This window comes from Canis lupus, chromosome 1 (assembly GCF_003254725.2).
Source record: "Canis lupus dingo isolate Sandy chromosome 1, ASM325472v2, whole genome shotgun sequence".
Lineage (NCBI taxonomy): Eukaryota > Metazoa > Chordata > Mammalia > Carnivora > Canidae > Canis > Canis lupus.
The window spans coordinates 39538375-39565852 of record NC_064243.1 but is presented as its reverse complement, the minus strand read 5'-3'; the positions used below and the strand labels follow the sequence as shown (position 1 = coordinate 39565852).

The window sequence follows — 27478 nt, the reverse complement described above, 5'->3', positions numbered from 1 at the left end:
GTGGAAGTTGCTTGAAGACAACCTCCCTTTCTGGGTTTTGTTTTTGAAAATAAAGAACTGAGAACTTTTGAGGGGTCCCTAGGTGGCTCAGATGGCTAAGCATTTGCCTTTGGCTTAGGGTCCTGGGATGGAGCCCTGCATCAGGCTCCCTGTTCAGCAGAGAGCCTGCTTCTCCCTCTCCCCCTACCCCTGCTCATGCTGTCTCTCTCCCTTTCTCTTTCTCTCTCTCTCTGTCTCAAATGAACACATAAAATATTTTAAAAATAAAAAAATTAAGAGGTCTTCAAAGAGGATAGAGAACAGGTATCCAGTTTGGGAATGAGACAGAAGATAAGAGACAGGGAATGTTTAATGCAAGAAGGAAATAGTAGCTAGATTTTAACTTTTAGTGGTTGAGAAAGTATAAGGAACCTCAGAGGAGCTTGTGTGACAAACTCTGACAGCAGGTCCATAGACACTGAGTCCCCTGCCCCAGAGGCACTAGAACTAAGGAGCAATTTCCAAGGTCTATAAAGTCACAGACAGCTGTAATCTAGGAGTGGCCTGGGTGGGCCACTCAGCAGTGGAGTTCCCCAAATGTTTTGCTTTGTCGTAAGATCTCGGAAGCTCTTCATAGATCTTGGCTGGCAGTGGAGGATGATAGTGGGAAACAGAGAATGGAGTTCTAATAATGACTACATTAACTTTCCTCTCAGAGTTAGATTCTATTTGATTTTGAAAAAATAAAGTTAATGATATGTTTCATTTCTTAACATGGGACAGGAGGGTAGACATCAATCAAAAAGGAAAGACACAAGAGGGAAATTCACCAGGAATGATACATATACTTGGAGCGCATAAAAGCAGTCTCAAATCTATTAACATTTTAAATTCAGCTCTTTGAGTTAGAGTTGAAATAACTATTGAAATTGATGGATTCAAGTTTTACTTCTTATTCTATCGTCCTCTTAGTGGATGTTCTAATAAGCCATGTGTTTAGGAAGGAATGAAACCAATGGTGAAACAGACTGGCTGCAGAAGAAGATGATTGACTGGTTAGCAAACCAGCCTCTAAATTATGGAGGAGGCTAAGATGTTTTAATTTTTTTTTTCAGTAGGCTCTATGCCCAGTGTGGATCCCAATGCAGGGCTTGAACTCAGGACCCTGAGATCAAGACCTGAGCTGAGATCAAGAGTCCCATGCTTAACCAAATGAGTCACCAAGACACCCCAGTATTAAAATGTTATAATGCTAGCATTACTTGTATTCCAACAGAGACTAGTGAAAATTTAATTGTAGCTCTACCTCTGAATGGGCTTGTGGGTTTTCTTTGTTTTCTGAATTAAGAATCCCTTTTAATTGATGTAATTTTAAGGACTATTGATAAAGGGCCCTCTAATACAATTTTTCTTTAACATGGGATAGAGTTTTTGACTGTGAAGAGTGGAATCCTGGCTCTTTGAATAGATGTAAAGGCAACATGGCTTGTCATCAGGAAACTCAAACAATTTGTTATAATCAGCAGAAATAAAAATACAAAATCAGCAGAAATAGAGATTATATCTTTTTGTTATAACCGTTTATGTAAGGTGCTATGGATATATTAGTCACATTTTACTTTAGTACCCAAGAGGGGATAAATTGGCTAAGAAGCAGGCTTCTCATGCCCATATGAAAGATTCCACTTTTGTGTTAGTATGTTAAATATCTAACTATAATTTTTACCATTTTTAAAAGATATTTACCCAGTTTCAGTGGGATTTCCCTCAAGCAAATCATCCAAATTATTAATCCTTACCATCGGTCACTTTCTTTACACTTTTTTTTTAAAGTTTTGTTTATTTATGTAATCTCTCACCCAATGTGGGGCTCAAACATCAAGAGTCTCATGCTCCCCTGACTGAACCAGCCAGGCACTCTTCCTTACACTGCCTTTAAAATATATATATTTTAGAGAGAAAGTGTACATATGTGAGTGACGGGGAGGGCAGAGGGAGAGAGAGAATCCCAAGCAGATTCTACACTGAGCACAGAGCCAGATGTAGGGCTTGATCTCATGACCCTGAGATCATGATCTGAGTCTAAATCAAGAGTTGGATGCTTAACTGACGGAACCACCCAGGTGCCCCGCACCTTACACTTCTAACCTAGTTAGAAGAATTTTCTGAGGAAAATGACTTTCTAACTGAAGGCTCCTGACTTCAGTCAGGGTGACTCTGGAAAACAGGGTCTTTACTAAGTCTCTACAAAATCTACGATTGTCATCATGAACCTGTTCCTGCAGGGTCATCAGGCCTTCATCAAAGTTGGTCATGAGATAAACCTTCGACGTGAAGCAATGTGAAAAGTAATTCAGGGAACCCTGGGTGGCGCAGCGGTTTAGCGCCTGCCTTTGGCCCAGGGCGCGATCCTGGAGACCCAGGATCGAATCCCATGTCGGGCTCCCGGTGCATGGAGCCTGCTTCTCCCTCTGCCTATGTCTCTGCCTCTCTCTCTCTCTGTGACTATCATAAATAAATAAAAATTTAAAAAAAGAAAAAAAAAAAAGTAATTCAACTCACTGCATTTGACTCTGTAAGTCCTTTGAAGAGATTATTATTATTATTATTATTGAAGTGAGGTTGAAGATGAGCAAGCAATCTAGCCTTGCTAACCCCATTTGGCCTCTGCTCTGTCAGCATAAAGTACAAAATGTCCTCATTATCCAAGAATAATTGGTACCAGAAAAGAGCCACTTAGAAGTGAATCTGCACAAAATGGGAAACAACATTTAATAGTAAATAGCAAATAAAAAAGAAAGGTTTATTAGGATCTTATCCTGAAAAATGAGACTGAAATTATGAAAATTCGTTTTATATTACATAAAAATTTTGAGGTTATCACTACATCTACATAAGAATTCTTAGGATGAAGGAAGAATTAGGCTTTGCTTGTTTTTTTTGGGGGAGGGGTATAAATCTTTTTCCAACAAAGTTATCTCTTAGCATAGTTTGACATTCTTCACATTTGACTTTCACTGCAAACTAGAAAAAGGGTCATTTTTCTCTGCAAATATATTCAAGGACTGCCTCCTATTTTATAAGATCTTTTCTTAATCCTTTGATATTCAAGTCATTCTTTTTCAAAGTATCACCATCCCTGGCAACTTTCTGTTCTTCAGCTGTTGACTCTCTGCCAGAAATTTACTTGCCAGTGGCTGTGTGAGTGGGTGGAGTGGTTCTCAGATTCCGTGACTTTATGAAAGTCTCTCTGTATGGTGAGATTTGCCATTGTTTTTGAGTTAATCTGCCTCGCAGGGCAGAATGTTAATAAAATCAAACTACCATCAATATTCAGGCAACTATAGGTTTTGGAACATCTTGAGAACTATTTGAGTAAGAACTCTTTTATCAGTGTGGTCAGCTTACTGTGAAAAAATTTCAAGTTGTGGGGCACCTGGGTGGGTCAGTTAGTTAAGTGGTTGACTCCTGGTTTCAGATCAGGTCATGACCTCAGGATCATGAGATTGAGCCCCATGTGGGTTCCATGCTAGCACAGAGTCTACTTGAGATTCTCCCTCAGGAGAATCTGCTGCTCCCCCTGCTTGCATGTGCTCTCGTGCTCTCTCGCTCTCCTTCAAGTAAATAAATAAGTAAAATCTTTTTTAAAAACTTTCAGGTTGTGGCATCTTTTTCAATTCTATCACATCAGGGATTCAATAATGATTGTTCAGATAATGAGAATATCTCTGTACAACCTAATAGTTGAGAGGTGTTTGGGTAGAGGGGAAAGGACCCAGAGAGAATTGCTAACAGTTAAAAAAAATTTACCCCTTTATTAAAAAGTAATTTAAAAACCTTGATCCTTCCTTTCTATTTCCACATGCCTCTAAAAAGTCAATCAACATGATGGGAAAAAAAAAACTTTTTTATATTGCTATAGAAAGAGATGATCCATGCAATGACAACACACCTGAATGCTCCTTGAAAGACTTTACCAGTTTTGTTTTCCTTTAGCATATTCTACTGATATTTCTGGTTGCAGCTATTTTAGTATAAGTAGCATTACCCTTAAATTTTAAGAGTACTGAAAGAAATAGCCCCTAATTAAAAACACGTAATGTAAAATTGTTTAAGGATTGCTGAAGGTCCTGAAAATAAAAGGCTGGAGAGCCATTTACCATCCAAATGGTCCTCAAAAGAAAGCAGGGGTAGCCATCCTCATATCAGATAAAGTTTATCCCAAAGACTGTAGTAAGAGATGAAGAGGGACACTATATCATACTTAAAGGATCTATCCAACAAGAGGACCTAACAATCATGAATATTTATGCCCCAAATGTGGGATCCGCTAAGTATATCAATCAATTAATAACCAAAGTTAAGACATACTTAGATAATAATACACTTATACTTGGTGACTTCTACAGTGCTAGAAGTCACTAGCTTTCTACACAGTACTTTCTACAATTGACAGATATTCTAAGCACAACATCTCCAAAGAAACAAGAGCTTTAAATGATACACTGGACCAGATGGATTTCACAGATATTTACAGAACTTTACATCCAAACGCAACTGAATACACATTCTTCTCAAGTGCATGTGGAACTTTCTCCAGAATAGACCACATATTGGGTCACGAATCAGGTCTTAACTGATACCAAAAGATTGGGATCGTACCCTGCATATTTTCAGACCATATTGCTTTGAAACTAGAACTTAAATCACAAGGAGAAGTTTGGAAGGATTTCAAACACGTGGAGGTTAAGGACCATCCTGCTAAAGGATGAAAGGGTCAACCAGGAAATTAAGGAAGAATTAAAAAGATTCATGGAAACTAATGAGAATGAAGATACTATCATTCAAAATCTTTGGGATACGGCAAAAGCAGTCCTGAGGGGGAAATACATTGCAATATAAGCATCCATCCAAAAACTGGAAAGAACTCAAATATAAAAGCTAACCTTGCACCTAAAAGAGCTGGAGAAAAAACAGCAAATAGACCCTACACCCAGCAGAAGAAGAAAATTAATAAAGATTCGAGCAGAACTCAATGAAATAGAGACCAGAAGAACCTGGAATAGATCAACAAAACCAGGAGTTGGTTCTTTGAAAGAATTAATAAGATAGATAAACCATTAGCCAGCCTTATTAAAAAGAAGAGAGAAAAGACTCAATAAAATCATGAATGAGAAAGGAGAGATCACCAACAATACCAAGGAAATACAAACGATTTTAAAAACTTATTATGAGCAGCTATACACCAATAAATTAGGCAATCTAGAAGAAGTGGACGTATTTCTGGAAAACCACAAACTACCAAAACTGGAACAGGAAGAAATAGAAAATCTGAACAGGCCGATAACCAGGGAGGAAATTGAAGCAGTCATCAAAAACCTCCCAAGACACAAAAGTCCAGGGCCAGATGGCTTCCCAGGGGAATTCTATCAAACGTTTAAAGAGGAAACCATACCTATTCTACAAAAGCTGTTCAGATGTTCAGAAAGATAGAAAGAGATGGAGTCCTTCCAAACTCGTTTTATGAGACCAGCATCACCTTAATTCCAAAACCAGACAAAGACCCCACCAAAAAGGAGAATTATTAGACCAATATCCCTGATGAACACAGATGCAAAAATTCTCAACAAGATACTAGCCAATAGGACCCAACAATACATTAAGAAGATTATTCACCATGACCAAGTAGGATTTCTCCCCGGATGAAAGGCTGGTTCAACACTTATAAAGCAATCAATGTGATTGATCATATCAGCAAGAGAAAAAACAAGAACCATATGATCCTCTCAATAGATGCAGAGAAAGCATTTGACAAAATACAACATCCATTTCTGATCAAAACTCTTCAGAGTGTAGGGATAGAGGGAATATTCCTCAGCATCTTAAAAGCCATCTATGAAAAGCCCACAGCAAATATTATTCTCAATGGGGAAACACTGGGAGCCTTTCCCCTAAGATCAGGAACAAGACAGGGATGTCCACTGTCACCACTGCTATTCAATATAGTACTAGAAGTCCTAGCCTCAGCAATCAGGCAACAAAAAGAAATAAAAGGCATTCAAATTGGCAAAGAAGTCAAACTCTCCCTCTTTGCAGATGACATGATACTGTACATAGAAAACCCAAAAGACTCCACCCTAAGATTGCTAGAACTCATACAGCAATTCGGCAATGTGGCAGGATACAAAATCAATGCCCAGAAATCAGTGGCATTTCTATACACCAACAATGAGACTGAAGAAAGAGAAATTAAGGAGTCAATCCCATTTACAATTGCACCAAAAAGCATAAGATACCTGGGAATAAACCTAACCAAAGCAGTAAAGGATCTATACCCTAAAAACTGCAGAACACTTCTGAAAGAAATTGAGGAAGACACAAAGAGATGGAAAAATATTCCATGCTCATGGATTGGAAGAATTAATATAGTGAAAATGTCAATGCTACCCAGGGCAATTTACACATTTAATGCAATCCCTATCGAAATACCATGGACTTTCTTCAGAGAGTTGGAACAAATTATTTTAAGATTTGTGTGGAATCAGAAAAGACCCCAAATAGCCAGGGGAATATTAAAAAAGAAAACCATAGCTGGAGGCATCACAATGCCAGATTTCAGGTTGTACTACAAAGCTGTGGTCATCAAGACAGTGTAGTACTGGCACAAAAACAGACACAGAGATCAATGGAACAGAATAGAGAATCCAGAAGTGGATTCACTCAACTCGATGGTCAACTAATATTCAACAAAGCAGGAAAGACTTTCCACTGGAAAAAGGACAGTCTCTTCAATAAATGGTGCTGGGAAAATTGGACAGCCATGTGCAGAAGAGTGAAACTAGACCATTCTCTTACATCATACACAAAGATAAACTCAAAATGGATGAAAGATCTAAATGTGAGACCATCACATCCTAGAGGAGAACACAGGCAACACCCTTTTTGAACTTGGCCACAGCAACTTCTTACAAGATACGTCCATGAAGGCAAGAGAAACAAAAGCAAAAATGAGTTATTGGGACTTCATCAAGATAAAAAGCTTCTGCACAGCAAAAGAAACAGTCAACAAAACTAAAAGACAACCTACAGAATGGGAGAAGATATTTGCAAATGACCTATTAGATAAAGGGCTAGTTTCCAATATCTATAAAGAACTTATTCAACTCAACACCAAAGAAACAAACAATCCAATCATGAAATGGGCAAAAGACATGAAGAGAAATATCACAGAGGAAGACACAGACATGGCCAACAAGCACATGAGAAAATATTCTGCATCACTGGCCATCAGGGAAATACAAATCAAAACCACAATGAGATACCACCTCACACCAGTGAGAAGGGGGAAAATTAACAAGACAGGAAACCATAAATGTTGGAGAGGATGTGGAGAAAGGGGAACCCTCTTGCGCTGTTGGTGGGAATGTGAACTGGTACAGCCACTCTGGAAAACTGTGTGGAGGTTCCTCAAAGAGTTAAAAATAGATCTGCCCTACTACCCAGCAATTGCACTGTTGGGGATTTACCCCAAAGATACAGATGCAGTGAAATGCTGAAACACCTGCACCCCGATGTTTATAGCAGCAATGGCCACAATAGCCAAACTGTGGAAGGAGCCTTGGTGTCCATCGAAAGATGAATGGATAAAGGAGATGTGGTTTATGTATACAATGGAATATTACTCAGCCATTAGAAATGACAAATACCCACCATTTGCTTTGACGTGGATGGGCCTGGAAGGTATTATGCTGAGTGAAATAAGTCAATCAGAAAAGGGCAAACATTATATGGTCTCATTCATTTGGGGAGTATAAAAATTAGTGAAAGGGAATAAAGGGAAAGGAGAAGAAATGAGTGAAAATATCAGTGAGGGTGACAAAACATGAGAGACACTTAACTCTGGGAAATGAACAAGGGGTAGTGGAAGGGTAAGTGGGCGGGGGGTTGGGGTGACTGGGTAATGGGCACTGAGGGGGGCACTGGGTATTATGCTATATGTTGGCAAATTGAACTCTAATAAAAAATTTTTTTAAAAAGGATTGCTGAAGGTCAACATTTTTCTTAGACATGTATCAAGAAAGAGAAAAGGTAGTTTCTGGTCTGGCAACAAAGTTAGGATTTTATCTTGGGAGGACATGATGCTCAGACCCTATAGACACAGATGAGAGCAGTGGCCAAGTACATGGATGCTAGAGCCCAGTCTGGGTCTGGGCCCCAGATCTACCTATGTGTGATCTGGAGCAAGCTACTTAACTTCACTGTGCCTCCTTTTCTGGGGAGCTTAAACAACAGAAATTTATTTTCTCTCAGTTCTGGAGGCTGTAAATCCAAGATTAAGGCGTCATCAGGGTTGGTTTTTCCTGAGGCCTCTCTCCTTGGATTGTAGATGCCATCTTTGTCTCATTTTCATATGGTCTTCCTTCTTCAAGCATCTGTGTCCTGATCTCCTGTTCCTATAAGGACACAAATCATATTGGATTAGGGTCCAATCAATAACTTAACTATTTCTCAAAGATTCTATCTCCAAATATAGTCATATTCTGAAAAACTGGGGGTTTTAGCATATGAATTGTGGGAACCTCTATTCATCCCCTAACAACTGGGTACAGAAGTCTAGTTTTAAAGTTATTTTTCTTCACAATGTTGAAGGCATTGATCCACTACCTTCTAGTTTGTAGTGTTGCCACTTAAACGTTACAAAGTCATTCTGATTTCAGATCCTTTGTGTGTGACATGATCTACCTGAATGCTTTATGATCTTCTCTTTGTCCCCAGGGTTTTGAAATTTCACAAAAATTTTCACTAATGGATTTTCACAAAAATCCATTTGCAACTATTTGGCTAAGTTTTGATGGGCCTTTTCAACTGAAAAAATTTTTTTTTCTCAGCTTTACTGAGATATCATCAACATAAAACATTGTGCAACTTTAAGGTGTATAACATGATGCCTTGATACAGGTATATGCTACAAATGATTATCACAACAAGCTTACTTAATACATTCATCACCTCACATCATTACCTTGTGTGTGTGTGTGTGTGTGTGTGTGTGTGTGTGTGGTGAGAACATCTTAGATCTGCTCTCTAAGCAACTTTCAAGTATATAATACAGGATTGCTAACTATGGTCACCATGTTGTGCAAGAGCCCCAGAATTCATTCATCTTATACCTGGAAGTTTATACTCTTTGAGTAACATTTTTCCATTTACCCCACCCCGTAGCCCCTGGAAACCACCATGCTACTCTATTTCTATGAGCTTGCTTTGTTTAGGTTCCTATGGGTAGAAATATACACTATATTTGTCTATCTTCATCTGATTTATTTCCCTTGACATAATGCTTTCAAGGTCTATCCATGTTATTGCAAATTGTGCCTTACTTTTTTTCTCAACAAACAATAGAAGAGTTCTTCTTAATTAGGGTTGTGATGAAGATTAAATGAATAATATTTGTAAAGCAACTGAAATAGTGATGATACACAGAAAGTGCACAAATATTTTAGGGGGGAGGGAGAGAGAGAGAGCATATGTGCACAAGCAGGAGAGAGGGAAAGAGAACCTTAAGCAGGTTCAAAGCTCAGCATGGAGCCTGACCCAGGGGCTCAATCTCACAACCCTGAGATCATGACCTGAGCCAAAATCGAGAGTCAGATGCTTAACTGACAGATGCATCCAGGTGCCGACAAATAATTATTTTTAAAAATACATGCCCAAATATACATCTAGCACAATCTGTTACCTGCTAAAGAAACTGAAGCACCAAGAACAATGGAAGAGATTTCTCAGAAGGGCTTCTGGCAGCTTCATGTTAACCAATACAAAATCTGGCAATTTTACCAAATTACATAAAACATATTCAGACTTCAACTTAAAAATTCATACAGCATTGTATATTTTTCTAAAAGCACAAATATACAGCTTTATAATCTATTTTGAGAGTGGGCTGTCTTACTCACTGAGGACATATGACAAGTTTGGAGCTCTAGCCTTGTGATGGTCACCACAGATCCATTGCTTCCCCCTTGGAATCGTGTGTGTGTGTGTGTGTGTGTGTGTGTGTGGTGTGTGTGTGTGAGGAGCACTTAATCAATTCTCCCCATAGGTATTGTGACCACAGAGCCTCCTCTAGTCTACAGCATTTGCAGACAGTAGAGTGGCGGCAGGACTATGCATCTCCTGATACTGACACCCAACTCGGTCACCACACAAAGCCCAGCAACAGCAGTTGAGAGTTGCTGGAAGCCAGCTTTCACAGGTTATAGATAGACAGTGATGCAGCATCATGATAATGATGAAAGCATCATGAAATAAATGGTATTAGGGCCTTGCAGAGGACACAAGATCGACATTGTTTCAGTCAGAAGAGTCATTGCATGGTAGTAATAACAGTCTTGTTCCTTTCTTCTCATGGTGGAAAATAGAAAACTAGCCAGGAATAGAAGATTTGACAATAAAATATGAAAAGATAGTTGCTGAATCTTCACAGGAAAAGATGGTGGCTGGACATCACAAAGAATCTTCTGATTGGACAATAAACATATAAGTACCTCTCCTTTACCCTTTATTCTAAATCATCATTGATAATATTCATTTTCTATACCTTATATGGACCAGTGAATTGTGAAAACAGTTTATTTGCGAAGGGGTGCCTGGGTGGCACAGTCAGCTAAGCATCGGACTCTGGGTTTCAGCTCAGGTCATGATCTCAGGGTAATGGTATGGAGCCCCACAATGGGCTCAGCACTCAGTGCAGAATCTGCTTAAGACTCTCTCTCCCTCTCCCCCTGATCCTCACACCCCCTGTCTAAAATATATAAATACATCTTTAAAAACATATTTGCCCAAGACTCATACCTTGGAGACTATCCTGGTTGAGTGCTGGCTTTGGAGCTGGACTTCCATTGTTCAAATCTCTGCTCCCTTAATCAGGAGTTGTGTGTTCTTGAGCAAGTTACTTAAGCTGTCTGATCTTTAGTTTCTCCACATGCAAAATGAGGATGATGCATCATAGGTTGTGTAAAGATTAAATAAACTGATGTATATAAAGTCAATGCCTGGCCCATGATACGAACTCAATAAATACTATTATTTTTATCATCTCTGAGAATTCCCTTAAGATGAATTACTAGAGGCAGAACTGCCAGCTTAAAGACTGAGTATTCATGTTTTTTGATGGTATTGCGAAACAGCCTTCCTGAAAGTTTGATCATAACATTTTCAAAGCCTGTGATTTCATCATGTCTTAAAGTGGCCTATTTAGATCAACCAAAACGAGATGGAAGAATGGAGAAGAAAAAAAAAGGAAACAAGAGAGAAGAGCCAAGGCCAAAAAGGAAGAAAAAGGATATAGGAAGAGGGGGGATACTTTAAAAAAGAAAATGTCAATGAAAACGAAATGAAATATGAATAAAAATGCAAAATCATCTTTAGCATTTAAAATATTTTGTGACGACTAGTTCTTGTGAACTGGCCCCTCTTATTAAAGTCTGATACTCTAAAAGGGGGTTTGTCTATGTTGCCCTTCCATTTCCTTTAACCTGCAGGAATGACTCTTTGAGGGACTTCTCAACCAGACTCTACCATATCTCTCTGGGATCTAGCACTCTTTAATAATTAAGAAGGAAAAGTATTTACTCTAAGTAACCCCAAGACATTAGCCTGACATTAAATTCTTCAACCTCAAGCTCTAAGTAAAGTTTCAGGAAAAAAATTATTAAGAAGATCTATTTTTCATAATGTATGCTAGTTATAGAATTTTTTTAAGGCAACGAATTTACCCTTTTAATTTACAAAATCTCTCCAAGTTTCCCTGTAATGCAAGAGCTACTGGCGGGCTCTTCACTGTGTCAAGAATCATAGATAAATATGATTAAATGTACAGGGCCTTGAATCATTTTCTGTAGAAGGAATGGGATTTATTTCAGTATATATCATTGAGTAATGCCTGAGTTCAGTGTAATTAGTTCTAGGGACAGCTGGAGTTTACATATTATTTTTATTTCTGGAAGAAAAACAAAACAAGATTTCTTCTAACACTGCAGTTCTCATTCTCAGTCTATTGCGAGCGCATATACCTCAGTCCCATGTAACATGCACCGTTGGGATGAACTCATGGTACTCTAGCAAAACAGGATCTCTTCAGAGGGGATGAACAGAAACTAATTTCCACCATTTCAAAAGATCCTGTGCAACAATAAATATCAATCTTATACCCTACCTCTGCCCAGCCTGCAAAGTCATGGTTGAACATAACATTAAATTACATAAATGGGCAAATATTTACTGCCAGGCTCTGCAACAGAAAGTGTTTTGAGGTTGCAAACATTACTTAATCCTTGACAATTTCTTTCTCTTTCTCTCCTTATCTCTCATCTCCATTTTTTATAGGTAGTACAGATAGATGTTCCTGTTTTCAAGTTGTATAGCTTCTGGTGCAACTCCCGTTTTAGTGAAACAAGTGCCTACCTTTTATGGGGATTGCCAGCTACTACAAAGTCTCTTACATATTCTCCACATGAGTTTCACATTTGCTTAGTATCATGTGTGGTCAGCTTTCAGATCATCTCCCATCTACCCATACTCATGTTTGGGTCAGCAAAGAGAAGGTCTGGCACCCCTATTTTGTTCCTTTAATTCTGAGAATATCCTTTTTCTCTTCCTATCCCTCTATCCTGCTGGACCTTTGGCAGCTCTCTCAAGTGAGATGCCTCTTTCTTTGAAAAGATCAGACTCCATTTGGGACTTAGGATGTGTGTTAGTCTGTGTTAGTCAGGGCCCTCCAAAGAAAAAGAACTAGTGGGATAAACACACACATGCAAAAATATATACATATAAAGAGTTTTATTATAAGGAACGGGTACATGGAATCATAGAGGTTGAGTGTGGCTTCCAAGCTGGACACCCAGGAAAGCCAGTGGTGTAATTCAGCTTGGGTGAATAGGCCTGAGAACTAGGAAGATCAGTGTCCCAGCTCAAGCAGTCAGGCAGGAAGAGCCAAATTCTTCCTTCCTCTGCCATTCTGTTCCATTCAGACCCTCGATGGATTGGGTAATACACACCCATATCAGGGAGAGCAAACTGGTCTACTGAATCCATCGATAGAAATGCAAACTTTATTTGGGAACACCCTCATAAACACACCCAAAAATAATGTGTAGCCAAATATATGGACACTCCATGATCCAGTCAAGTTGACCTATAAAATTACCATCACAGAACAGGATGGCATGTTCCTGGACAGTTCTGAACCTTGTGGTGTTTATTTTTATTTTTTTTTTTAATTTTTTAAATTTATTTATGATAGTCACAGAGAGAGAGAGAGAGGCAGAGACACAGGCAGAGGGAGAAGCAGGCTCCATGCACTGGGAGCCTGATGTGGGATTCGATCCCGGGTCTCCAGGATCGTGCCCTGGGCCAAAGGCAGGCGCCAAACCGCTGCGCCACCCAGGGATTCCCCACCTTCTGGCGTTTAAAGGCACTGAAGTACAAGAAAGGCAGAAGGAGGAGGGGTGCGTGGATGGCCCAGTTGTTTACACATCGGACTCTTGATTTTAACTCAGGTCATGATCCCAGGATGGTGAGATTGAGCCAGTCTAGGGCTCTACCCTCAGCAGGGAGTCTGCTTCCCTCCTCTCCCTCTCCCTCTGACCCTCCTCCCACTTACACCCTCTCTCTCTTGCTCCCTAAAATAAATAAATAAATAAACCTTAAAAAATAAAAGGCAGAGGGAATAGGAAATCCTTAGGCCCTAAACTAAAAAATAACTCAGCTCTCAATAAATTAAATCTGCTCTGTTGCTCTCTTCTGAGTGAGCATAGGTTGGTGGTTTCAGAGTACATCTGAATGACTCTTCACTCAACTTATATTTTGCTAAATTTTATACTGAAGTTATAGGTTGGCTTTGACATAGCTGCAAATTTGTCTTCTGAACTATTCTAGGAAGCTAAATTATAGAGCCCTAAAGATAATTGAAACATCTCTCTGAAACTTAGAAAAATCTACATGTGTTTCAATTTCTGAGAAAGAATATATATATATTATGTATATATATACTTACACTACACAAAAACACGTACACACATCCCATTTGGGGTGTACCTGGGGCATGTTCTAGAGACCATTATTGAGATTTGGGATGCCACTAATTATACTCTTCCTCCTCTGAATTCTAACCAATTTGATACGGACACAGGTGACAGATGGAAGGACCTAGAGCACAGCAGAGGTGGGAGGGGGTGTGGGTTCCTTCTCCTCCCCACCTGAATCTGGCTGGCCCCCACAGCCAGAGGCAGTGCAGCTGGAGAACCTCAAACAGGCGATGCCCTTCCTGCTGCCTTACCACAGGGGAAAGGGAACAAGGAGGAGATAGAAACCTCTGTCTGCTTTTTGATGCCAGATTCCACGTCTGCACTGGCTTGCTTCCACAGCCTGGTGGACTCTCCCATCTGTCCTATTTCCCGCCTGTCCTCTTCTTCCAGAGGAGAGCTAGCTGGTAAGGAGGTGGGAAAAAGCCCAAAGCTTCCTCTTTCAGTAAGTCCTGGAGATGGTGGTCACACTGGTGGAGGGGGAGGAAGCTCCTTTTTTTAATGCATTGAAGGGAGTTGAGGGAAGAAAATTGCCTTCCTTCAGGACAGATCATTGAATCTAAGAAGCAAACCTAGTTTTTAATATTTAATGTGAACTACTGGAGAGCTGGCCTCAGTGGTAGAGAGGTATCTTTAAAGCACTCACGGTACAATAGAACAATACCTTAAGTTCTTATTTTACATCTAGACTGAACCATTCTATTTTAAATTGGGAATTTTTTTTTGAACTTAAAAGCCTAGCCAATTTTTTAACACCCCTCCCACCACACACACACATACGCGCACGCACACACACGAACAGGCAGTGATGGGAGGAAATACACAAAAGCATTTCTAGGCAATTACATTAAGATGACGTTTTTTTTCCCCATCCTTTACCTTACCTATTTTTTTTTTTTACCTTACCTATTTTTTTCTAAGATTTCCAAAATATGATTTTTGTATCAAGAGAAAAAGAAAATACACATGCTTAGAGAAAGAGTGCATTCTGGAGGTTCTGAGCATAATTGAACCTAGTACTTGAAAGCAGGAAGAGACAAAGTCAACCCCTCACTGTCCTGGGAGAACCCTGGAGGCAGATGAAAGAGTGGGAAGAGTAGAAAGGTAAAGCCAACAAGATTAAGCAAGAAGAACTCTTGAAACCCAGAGAATGAGGGCCAAGCATGGTCACATGTCCCCACAAGATGCATGGATGTACATTTAAAGGCTGTGAGGAAAATTAAATCAAGTCAGTGATGACAGCTAAATTAGTTCTGATTGTTGACATTTTGGGATGTTTACAAGTTGGGCTTTTATAAGCCCGTGGACTTTCTCAAAATATTCCTACATTCCAATCGCTTGTTTAATCCTTTATTTTTCCTTGTTTCAAGATATCTTTTTACTTGTAAATATACATCAATGATCTTAATTTTTAAAGATGTAATTTTATTGTAAAATGTAGGGACAAGGAATAATTTTGCCCTAGTCTAAACACAATCACTGTTGATATTTTAGGGCAATTTCTTCAGTCAAGGGCATTAGCACAAGGCCACAGCCACATGCCTTATGTGATGATGGCCAGGTAAAAAAAAGAAAGCACAGAAGTTTAGAGATGAAGGCCAGATCAGGCAAAGCAGCCTTTCTTCTGAGTAGAAGCTGCTGCTGATTCTTCTGTCTTCAATTTAATATAATATTAATGGCAAAGGGATAATTTTCTTGGTTGATTTTCTATGGCTGTTCCTATGGACAGGAACATAGTGTAGTGGGGAGATAATGAGATTGTGCTAGAGTCCCAGCTCTACTGTTTATGACTGTCACCTTGAGAAGGTTCCTAAACACTCAAGAGTCTTGCTTTTCTCCTCTATAAGATTAATAATGCTCACTTCCTATGGCAACCGAGAGAACTAAATATGACAACACACTAAAATACTAGGCACATAGTACTTCCATATATTTTTTTAAAGATTCTAAAATAAATTTAGTATTGCTGGTAAAATTTTACCCATTCATCTTTCCACTTTAACTTCTTATGCTTAATCACAGCATTTTAAATCAGTATACTTGTATTTGATACCTAAAGAAAGAATTGCTGTTCTTAACGTGGTTTAGCTGCCTTTCACTAAATTACATATTTTGGGTCATGGAAAACCCCCATTTGAAATCTTGATCTATGCAAATACAACTCCAGACATCTGGATTAGTAACTATAGGTGTCAGAAAATAGGGACCATTATGCTAAGTTTCAGCTGTTCCTCTACTTCAAGAAAAGGATACAGAGTATCGCTGTATTATAATTTGAGGATGATTTTTTTCCTAGAATGTCAACAAAAATGAAGGTCCTCTTCATTGCAGATTGAAAAAAAATTGCCTATGCTCTAATTTATACATATCTCTCCCTTTTAAACATACATCAAAATTGAGTGATGAATAAAGAGCATTAATAAACCATTTAGAAAATAAAGTCACTAAGTGAAATTTTATTTTCATCTTGGAGAGCTCACTTTATAAACTCATTCCAAGGGAAAAACTCAAATATGAAGAAATCAGATGTCAGTTGTGAAATCAATTATTTAGGTGTGGTGGGGCAATAAAGCTTTCAGGAGCTCTGCTAGCTCGACTCTCTCCAAATTATCCAAAACCATTAGGAAGACTCACTCTTTGTCATCATTTTATTTATTCCTTAATTTTTAATTTTCCGAATTGCCTAAGATCAAGTAAAGTCCCAGTGGTCCTCAAAAACCAACCAGCACAGGGTGCCTGGCTGGCTCTGTCAGGAGAGCAAACGACTCTTGACCTCAGGGTTGTGAGTTCAAGCCCTAAGTTGGGCTTGGAGCCTACTTAAAAAAATAAAATAAAATAAATTTAGCCAGTACAGTATGGCCAAATTAAAATTGTGATGAAAATTCTGAGAAGTGAACCATCATGACCTATAACATACATCCCTTATATATCATACACAAACCTGAATGTTTCACAAATCCCAGGGGTTACAGTGCTAGTACTTATTCAAAAGAGAAAAAATTTCAAAGTTCTCCTTTCCAGGAAACATCATAACCCCTACATGAGTTGATGGGAAAGGCCATTCAGCAGTTTTACAAAAAGAGGCAGGATCCTTGTACAGCTGAGTCAGTAGCAGGGTGATAACCAGGTTGGATGCCAGCACTTGACAGGTGACATGCATCTCTGGCCCCAGCTTTTTGCAGTCATGTCTCTACACCAATGCCTATTGTCAGCACATAAAAAGTGTCTTGGTGTCCGCGGTTTGCTTCTCTAATTCTGAAGACTTCTTTTCTTTTTTATTGATAATTATAGTTTAATTTTATCAGAGTGGAAAAGCATGTAATAAGAAAATTATTCACCTTTAGAATATTCTTTCTACCATGAAATATCAAATAAACTATTTTTCAGCTTTATTGAGATATTATTGACATATAGCATATATAGTTTAAGGTGTACAATGTGATACATTGATATGTGTATATATATATATTGCAAAATGATTACCATGGTAAGGTTAGTTACCTCCATCACCTCATGGAATTGCCTGTGTGTGTGGTGATAACATTTAAGATCTGCTCTCGGGCAGCCCCGGTGGTGCAGCGTTTTAGTGCTGCCTGCGGCCTGGGGTGTGATCCTGGAGATCTGGGATCAAGTCCCACATCGGGCTTCCTGCATAGAGCCTGCTTCTCCCTCTGCCTGTGTCTCTGCCTCTCTCTCGCTCTCTCTGAATAAATAAATAAATCTTAAAAAAACAAAAGATCTGCTCTCTTAACATTGTCATTAATATAATACAGTATTGTTAATTATAGTCAAAATGCTATATATTAGATCTCCAAAACTTATTTATCTTATAGCTGGGAGTTCATACACTTTGACCAACATCTCCCCATTTCCCCTACCTCCAAACTGCCATTCTACTCTCTGTTTCTATGATTTTGGCTTTTTTTAGGTTCTGCATGTAAGTGAGAACATATTTGTCTTTCTCTGTCTGATTTATATTACTTAGCATAATGCCCTCAAGATCCATCTATGTTGTGGCAAATAGCAGGATTTCCTTATTTCTTTTTCATGGCTAAATAATATTCCTGAGTGTGTGTGTGTGTGTGTGTGTGTGTGTGTGTGTGTGTGATGTTTTCTGTATCTGTTCATCCATCAACAGATGCTTGTGTTGTTTCTATGTCACAGCTATAGTAAATAATGCTGCAGTGAATATTGGAGTTCAGGTACCTCTTCAGTACAATGATTTCATTTTCTGAGGATTTTCTATTATTCTCCCTTAGCCCTCTCCTGTCTGGTCTTCTGGCAGTGTTCAAATCCCTGAGGGAGATGTTAAAATTATCCTTTTCCCCTCAGGGTTCTTTGAGAGCTGAGGCAGTGGAATCTGCAAAAGAGGCCCCAGTGCTGCTATGAATTTTATCTTTAAAGTTTAGAACATTATTTCTAATCATCTCTCCAGGGCCATCCCTATGTCCTTCTGAAGTTGGCAGACACTTGCTTCAATGACCTGAGAGCTGTGCAAGAACATGCAATGGCACTGAATGACCCAATTGTCCGTGATCCTTGAGGTTTTTCTCCAGAGAGCCTCATCTAAAGTATCTTCTGTCGAGCTAATTCATGAGGCAGTGCTCTGAATTCACTAATCCAATTACTTATGATAAATGGTGCCCTAAGGAATAGAGAACAAAGAAGGGGAGGTCTGGAAAGGTCTGAAACATAGCCGGTTACATGAGAAGAAAACCCCTGTAAGCAGGGAAGCAAAAAGAGTGATCTCCCCAATTAGAAATTCCCTGTTTTTCAAAAGCATCTCTACCTCCCATATTACTGGTTTGGCTCACAGGATTATTCACTCAGCGTGGTATTTCAGGACTTCTCTTCCACACATGAGCTAAATTCCTTCAAGCCAGTGACAGTCCCCTGGTTGGCTCCCTCTCTTCTCCTATAATGTAATTCTTTCCTATGAAGATGGATTTGAGTAGAAATTTTATAATGTTGCTGTAATATTTCTCTCTTGCTCTCCTCCTTCACAATCACAGTGACATTTGGGCCATTTTTGTTTTAGCATAATGCATGGTCTTGCCATCCATAATTCCAAGGGCAACTATGAATGAAGTGAACATTAAGTACATTAGTTTTCAATGCTATTAAGGCCATTAAGCATATTAGCATGCCCATTACTTCATTTTCCTACAGATGTTTTAGCAATAGTGCCCACTGTGATCTCCAATCACGAAGAAAGTGTCAAGCCTTCCCAAGCGGAAGTGGCTATGGATATAGACAGGAGGCAGAGTTCACACGGACTGAACTGGATCATTAATGGAAAATTATGCAGGCTGCCAGAGGACACGGGGAAGCAGAAGATACTGTACAATGAAGGAAGACACTAATCTGTGCCCACTTTGCCACCCATCTCGTTATATACAGCTCATTAATTTGAAAGCCAAAAAGAGAGAGAAATTAGGAAGTACCATCTTGAAGTATCTCTCTTCTGCCCTTCAAGTGGCAGTTATAGAAGAAGAAGAGCCTGAAGCTCCAGAAAAATGTAAAAGCTTCTTGATTTCGGTGTGAAAAAAAAAGGGGGTGGGGGGGACCAGAAAACTTTAAAGAAGCCAAAAGGAAAGAAGCTCTGATTTAATCATTTCAGAACAAGCCTTGGAAACATTTAGCATATTTTTTCTAATTAATTAGTTCTAAAGATGGTGCTGCAAATGTTACCTATCTACCTTGTAACAAAAGGAAAAGTCCCCAACCTTGATTTCTGTGAACATTTGTTCTACCTTTACTCAAATGTCTAGTTTACTTATCATAGGAAAACCACCAGGCTCAGTTCCTTTCTGGACGTAATGTACCCAAATGAGGAAGAGGCATTCTGCAGCAGAAGCTGTGCCAATGGAGTGGGGTAGGAATGTTTTAAAACTTTGCAAGTTACTGTTGGAAAAAGTTAAGCCTAATATAAAATTTCAAACTATGGCTTCAGACTTGAAAATCCTGGTTTCTGAGTATTTCATTTGAAAAAGTGAGGATTGCTTATAGCTCTTAAAGACGAGTTCTTAATCATGATGATCTTTGTTGTTTATTTAACAGCCCAATGATGTCATGAGGGAGCAAGACTCTTCCTGGATTTTCACTCTGCCATCCTTAGTATGTTGGCTTTTTCTCATGACTGCTGCTTCATGATCACAATGTGGCTACTAAAGCACTGGGCATCACATCTATGATCCAAACCAAAAAAAGAAAGAAAGAAAAGGGCCTACTAAAAAGAACAGACCCTCTGCACTAAATTGCGAAGTCCTTAGAATAGAGACTACATCTATCTCATCTTTGTAACACCACCCTCCCTGGACAAATCCAATAGGGACACATAGATGCTCAAAAATCATGGATTTAAGAATAAAACCATGTACTATACTTAATCATGCCTGTCACCAACTACTAGTCAACAGATTTTTTTCCTGGGGTCACTCCTTGAATGCCCTATAGTATATCAGTATACTATAGGATATGCCCTCAGTATATCCATCTCACCAGCTCAGGACAAACAGCCACAAAGATGCCACTTATATGCTGCATAGCCTGGAAAACCACAGATCACACAGTGTCACCCTGATGAACAGATATGCTGAGAGGAAACTACCTCCAAGAGCAAATTCTGCCTGTTTAAAAATAAAACTGAAGAATTAACACAATGTGTTGTCAGTTTATTACCACAGCTTAGTGCTCATGGAGATGTTCTTACTATGAAGCACAACCAAAATATCTTTGTTCCTGACTAACAACTTGTTTTATCCTCAGAGTTATAAAATAAATATGACCGATCCAAAGCCAAACTGTGAAAATACTGAAAAGTTATGCTCCCCTTTTCCATTTTTAGGCAGTTAGGTCAAATGGTTTGTACTCCTAAATGGTTTTTGACATATATTGTCAAATTGCCTTCCAGAAAGTTCTAAGCACTGATGAAACTGTCCCTAAACTGAAAATCATTACTTCTGTTTTTAGTGTCCCCACTTCACCAGTATACTAAATTAGGAAGAGTGATCCAGGGATAGGCCTGACTCTAGGTGATAAATACTTATTAATGGGGCTTGTCTGGGTAGTGGTTACTTTTTAGCTTTCTGTACAGTTACTCACCATATCTGTTACCCACCAGCAGCATGAAGTCCTGACTCTAAGAGAATCACTCAAAGGCTGTATTTGTACAGCCTTGCTCAGAAACAGAAAGCCCTGTCTTGCCAGTGTCTTTCTTTTCCCTCCCACAGAGACCAAGCAGATGCTCTCTTTGAATCTTTGAATCTTCTTTGAAGATTCTTTGAAACTTTTCTGACTCCTGCAAAAGCAATGGGTACTGTTGAAATCATTTATTCAGTGAAAATAATGGTGTGTGGACCATCTGTTCTTGCGGTCTAATCCTTCTGAATGTTCCTGGTCCCTGAATGTTACATCAATTCAGTGAAACTTTAATGTCCTTCCATTAAATTCCTCTTTTTTCTTAAGATATCCAGAATGAGTTCCTACTGTTTGCACACATGGATTTCTTTTTTCAAATTCATGACCACAAATCTCCAATGTCCACTTCCCTAGAGGAGCCGCCATGCAATCTCAGGTCAGTGCAAAGGTATAAAGTTCAATCCACTTTGCCCCAGTTTGAGACAACTCCGCAGGGCCACCTTAGCTCTAGAATCACCTGCAGAATAGGAGAAGCTCTTTATCAACTGCATCACAGTTCAACTTTCCTTTCTGCCAAAATCCTATTTATTTCTAAGAGATGCCCTAACACACCTACTATGAGCAAACCTCTTATCAGAGTCTGCTTTCTGAGGAACCTGACCAGCAACAGTTAATGTTGGAAGTGGTCCAAGAGAACAGATTCTAAAATGAGACTGTGGAGCTGGATCACCTGCTGGCAGCTGGCAATGCAGATCCCATCACTGGTGGTAGTTACTGGTAGATCCTGGCATGCACTAGCATGCAACTGTTAACATTTCTACTGAGATGAACTGAGATGTTAGACTGTTGGAAGGAAATGTGCTGGAAGCTGAAATGCTGGAAGCATTTGGAAGATGGAGGCAAATGGGATAAGGAAGAAGAGGGCTATTACAAGAGACAATCAGTGATTTGGAAAGACAATGAAAGGCTGGGAGTAAGTTCATCAACAACTAAAGGCTACCTGGGAGAGCCAGAGGGGAGGGCCTTCTTTGCTGCAAAGGAGGTTGAATTCTCAACTTCAACAAGTCTGTTACTCTAAGGTCAGCATCCTCCTTGGAAAGGAATGGGACCCTGAGAAATGGATTGGGACATCAGGGCCACACTTGAACATCCTGAATCTCTAGATTCTCCTAACCCCTTTGGGTCTCCAGAAATGGCCCGTTTTATCTCTTAAGGTTAGCACTTCTCTCTTGCTTTAGGATAATGCAGCACTGACTCCTCCACAAGATAAATGTGCCTCTCTTAGTAATATCAACTTAAGGAAGACCCAGAAAGGGCCAGAAAATTGAAAGGAAAGGAAAATTTTCCAAGTTTTTATATGAGTAAAGCATTTCCCTGATAGCAAATATCTGTATCCTCCTTTAAAAAAAATTACAAGCACTGGGTGTTATTCTGTATGTTGGCAAATTGAACACCAATAAAAAATAAATTTATTATTAAAAAAAATTACAAGAAACCAAACTATAGACCAATATATTTCATGATCATAATGTAAAAACTCTTAACATTATAACAAAATGAATCCAACAAAATATGAAAAGAATAATATTACATGATCTGAGGTTTGTTTCAGAAATGCTGAGCAAAATAAATCAAACAGAGGGGATCCTGGGGTGACTCAGAGGTTTGGTACCTGCCTTCAGCTCAAGCTGTGATCCTGGAGACCCAGGATCGAGTCCCACATCAGGCTCCCACATGGAGCCTTCTCCCTCTGCCTGTGTCTCTACCTCTATCTTTCTCTCTCTTTCTCTGTGTCTTTCATGATCTTTAAAAAAAAATAAACAGAGAAACACAATTATCATATGGTTTCACTCATATGTGGAATATAAGAAACAGCACAGAGGATCATAGGGTAAGGGAGGAAAACTGAATAGGAAGTAATCAGAAAGGGAGACAAACCATGAGAGACTCTTAACTCTAGAAAACAAACTGAGAGTCACTGGAGGGGAGATGAGTGGGGGGATGCAGGTAATTGGGTTATGGGCATTGAGGAGGGCACATGATGTGATGAGTACTGGGTGTTGTATATAAGTGATGATTGTTGAGCTCTACATCTGAAACTAATGATGTACTATATGCTGGCTAATTGAATTTAAATTTAAAAAAAAAGAAATGCAAGGTCAGTTTTTAACATTCAAAAATCAGTCAATGTTGGCAATCTACTGAATGGGAGAAGATATTTGCAAATGATATATCTAATAAGGGGTTAATATTCACAATATATAAAGAACTTATATAACTCAACACCCCCCCCAAAAAAAAACCCCAAATAATCTGATAAAAAATGAGCAGAGGTACTGAATAGACATTTTCCAGAGAAGACATACAAATGGCCAGTAGACACATGAAAAGATACTCAACATCACTTATCATCAGGGAAATACAAATCAAACCCACAATGAGATATCACCTCATGCCTGTCAGAATGGCTAGAATCAAAAAGACAAGAAATACCAAATGTTGGTGAGGATGTGGAGGAAAAGGAACACTTGTGCACTGTTGGTAGCAATGTAAATTGGTGCAACCACTGTGGAAAATAGTATGGAAGTTCCTTGAACAATTAAAAATAGAAATACCATATTATCTACTTATTCCACTACTGGGTATATACTGAAAGAAAATGAAAACACCAATTCAAAAAAACATATGAACCTCTATGTTTGTTGCAGTACTATTGCTATTGTAAAACAGCCAAGACGTGAAAGCAACCCAAGTGTCCATTGATAGATGAATGGATAGAGATGCAAGATATATATAATATATAATGGAGTATTACTCAGCCATAAAAAATAACAAGATCTTGCCATCTGTGACAACATAGATAGACCTAGCGGGTATTATGTAAAGTGAAATAAGTCAGAAACAGAAAGACAAATACCATATGATTTCACTTATATGTAGAATCTAAAAAACAAAACAAGCAAACAAACACACACAAAAAAACAAAAAGCAGAAATAGGCCTACAAATATAGAGAACAAACTGGTGGTTGTATAGGGGGATGAGTAAAATGGCTGGAGGGGAGTGGGGTATATAGGCTTCTAGTTATGGGATAAATCATGAGGATAAATGGTACAACACAGGGAATATAGTCAATGGTATTGTAATTACATTTATGGGGACAGATGGTGGCTACACTTGTGGTGAGCACAGCATAATGTATAGACCTGTGAAATCACTATGTTGTACACTTGAAACTAATATAACAGTGTGTGTCATTTTGTGTCAACTATACTTCAGTTAAAAAAAATCAGTGTTAATCACCATACTAACATACTAAAAAAGAAAAATATGATTATCTTGATAGACATATAAAGACCATTTAACAGTATTCAACATCTATTCATCATACAAACTCTCAAAAAAACTAAGAAGGGAATTTCATCATCCTGATAAAGAGCATCTACAAAACACCTTCAGACTTGGTAGTAGTGAAAAATAAACAGCTTTACCCTTAAGATCAGGAGCAAGGTAAGGATATCTGTTCTCACTGTTTCTATAAGACATTGTATTTTAGGTCCCATCCATTGTGAAAAGGCAACAAAAATAAATAAATAAATGGCATCCAGATTAAAAAGGAAGGGGCAAACTATCTTTATCCACAGATATGGTCCTTATGTAGAAAATCCAACAGAAGATACAAAAAAGCTATTAGAACAAATAAGAATTAGCAAAGCTGCAAAATAAAGATCACTATACAAAAATTTAAACTATATTCCCATATAGTAGCAATGAGCAATTTAAAGTAGCAATTGAAATTTTTTAAAAAATCATTTACAAAATACTGAGGGATAAATTTAACAAAAGATGTGTAAGATACCCAGATGCCGGAATCTATAAAACATTGCTGAGAGAAACAAATTAATTCATAAATAAATGGAGAGATATGTCATACACTTGTTTTAGAAGACTCAATATTGTTGTCAATTCTACACAAATTGATCCATAGGTTTAACACATTTTAGTCAAAATTCCAATAGACTTTTTGTAGAAATTGGCAAGCTGATTCAAGATGTGTATAGAAAGATGAAACCTAGAATAGCCATATTTTTTTTTGCAAAAGAAGAACAAAATTGGACTATTTAATTGCCTGATTTAGAGTTCTTAAAAAGCTAAGATTATTAATACAGTGTGGTACAGGTGTAAATATAGACATATGGATCAATCATATCAGTGGAATGAAAGTCCATAAATAGATCCAACCATATATGGATAATTGGTTTTAGTATATTCACAGAGTTGTGCAATGATTCTAGGCTTAGAATATACTTTTCACCCCCGACAGAAATCTTATACACATTATCAGCCACTCCCCATCTCCCCTTTTCCCTTAAGCCCTGACAACTAATAAGTTACTTTTGTTTCTATGGATTTGATTGTTCTTGACATTTCATATAAGTGGAATCAAACAATTTCTGACTTTCTGTGTCTGACTTCTTTGACTTAGCATAATGTTTTTAAGATTCATCCTTTTTGTAGTATGGATCAGTAGTTTACTGCTTTTTATTGCTAAGTAATATTCCATTGTATGGATATGTCATATTTTATTTATTCATTCAGCAGTTGATGGACTTTTGGATTACTTCAACATTTTGGCTATCATTAATAATGATGATATAACCACTTGTGTACAAATTTATATGTAGACACATGTCTCACTTTCTTGGAGATACATACCTAGGAATGGAATTGATGGATCATATGTTAACTCTATGCTGGAAATTCTGAGGAAATGTCAATTATTTTCCAAAGTGGCTGCACACTCTTACATTCACAACAGAAATTACCGAGGATCCCAATTTCTCTACATCCTCACCAACACACCTTAATGACTGTCTTTTTTTATTATAGTCACTCTAGTGGGTGTGGAATGGCATCTAATTGTGGTTTTGATTTGCATTACACTGCTGACTAGAGATACTGAGCATCTTTTCTTGTGCTTATTGACCACTTAAAAAAAATCTATGTTTCTGTGCCTATTGAGGTGAACATGTGGCTTTGTCTTTTATTATATGAATGGATAATTTGATTTCATATATTAGATTACTCTTGCATTCCTGGGAGAAATCCCTCTTTGTACTGATGCATAACTCTTTTTATACATTGCTGGATTCTATTTGATAATATTTTGCTGAGGATTTTTGCCTCCACACTAATAAGGAATAATCTGTAGATTTTCTTTTTCTGGTTTTGGTATCAGGGTACTACTGGCCTCATAGAATGATTTGGAAAGTATTTCCTCCTTTTTTATTTTTTGGAAGGGTTTGTGAAGGACTGGTATACATTCTTTAAATTTTTGGAAGAATTCATCAGTGAAGCTATCTGGGACTGAGCTTTTCTTTGTGGGAAGGTTTTAAATTACTAAATCAATTTCTTCTTAGAAATCTATTCAGATTATCAGGTTTTTCTGGAGTCAGTTTCAGTAGTTTGTGTTTCTAGCAGTTTAGTCATTTCATCCAAGTTATTTAATTTGTTGCCATTCACTTCCTAAGGCTTGTCTCTCTCTTTGGGCAGAAACTGGATCACTGCACAGGAGCTGGGGTACAGATAATGGCCTCCTTAACAGTCAGTGACATCCTTGCTCTATTAATGGTTGCTGAAGGGGGCAGGTGCTAATCTCTGGCCTTCTTGGCTAGAGAGGAGGCCCCAGTGCCCCAGATTGCTGGTTCTAAAATAGTGTTCCTACCCTATGAATACAGTCAAGAAAGAGAGCCTCAGTCTCTTGGGCCATGTATAATAGGAATACAGCTTCTGCAGCACAGGGCTTGTGGAGAGAAACATGAGCAGCCTGCCCCTCCCAGGGTGAAGTTGCAGCCATATTCTAGGACATGGTGGGGACTGAGAGTCCCCATATCATTCTTGGCTGCAGCTGCCTGCAGTAGAGCATACAGGGCACTGTTTCCATAAGATGCAACTTGAAGGTGGGGAGAACAGAAGTAAGGCATGGCTCAGATGCCACAGACTCTTGCTCTTACCAAATTTGGTGGATTTCCTTAAATGAGTATTTCTTCATTTGCTGTGTACCCTTAGGATAGTTCTCAGGAACTAAATGGTTGAGTTTTGTTTTTTTTTTAATTTTTTTTTTATTTATGTATGGTAGTCACACAGAGAGAGAGAGAGGCAGAGACATAGGCAGAGGGAGAAGCAGGCTCCATGCACCGGGAGCCCGACGTGGGATTCGATCCCGGGTCTCCAGGATCGCGCCCTGGGCCAAAGGCAGGCGCTAAACCGCTGCGC

General features: G+C 38.6%; 1 long non-coding RNA gene across 1 annotated transcript in view; it reads right to left on the bottom strand.

The window, feature by feature from the left end:
* Window positions 1-346: 346 nt before the first annotated feature.
* Window positions 347-27478, bottom strand: part of LOC112644281 (uncharacterized) — a 66648-nt gene continuing 39516 nt past the window's right edge. Inside the window, exon 4 of the long non-coding RNA XR_007412703.1 lies at window positions 347-8432. This is a non-coding gene — a long non-coding RNA (uncharacterized LOC112644281). The remainder of the gene's footprint in view (window positions 8433-27478) is intronic.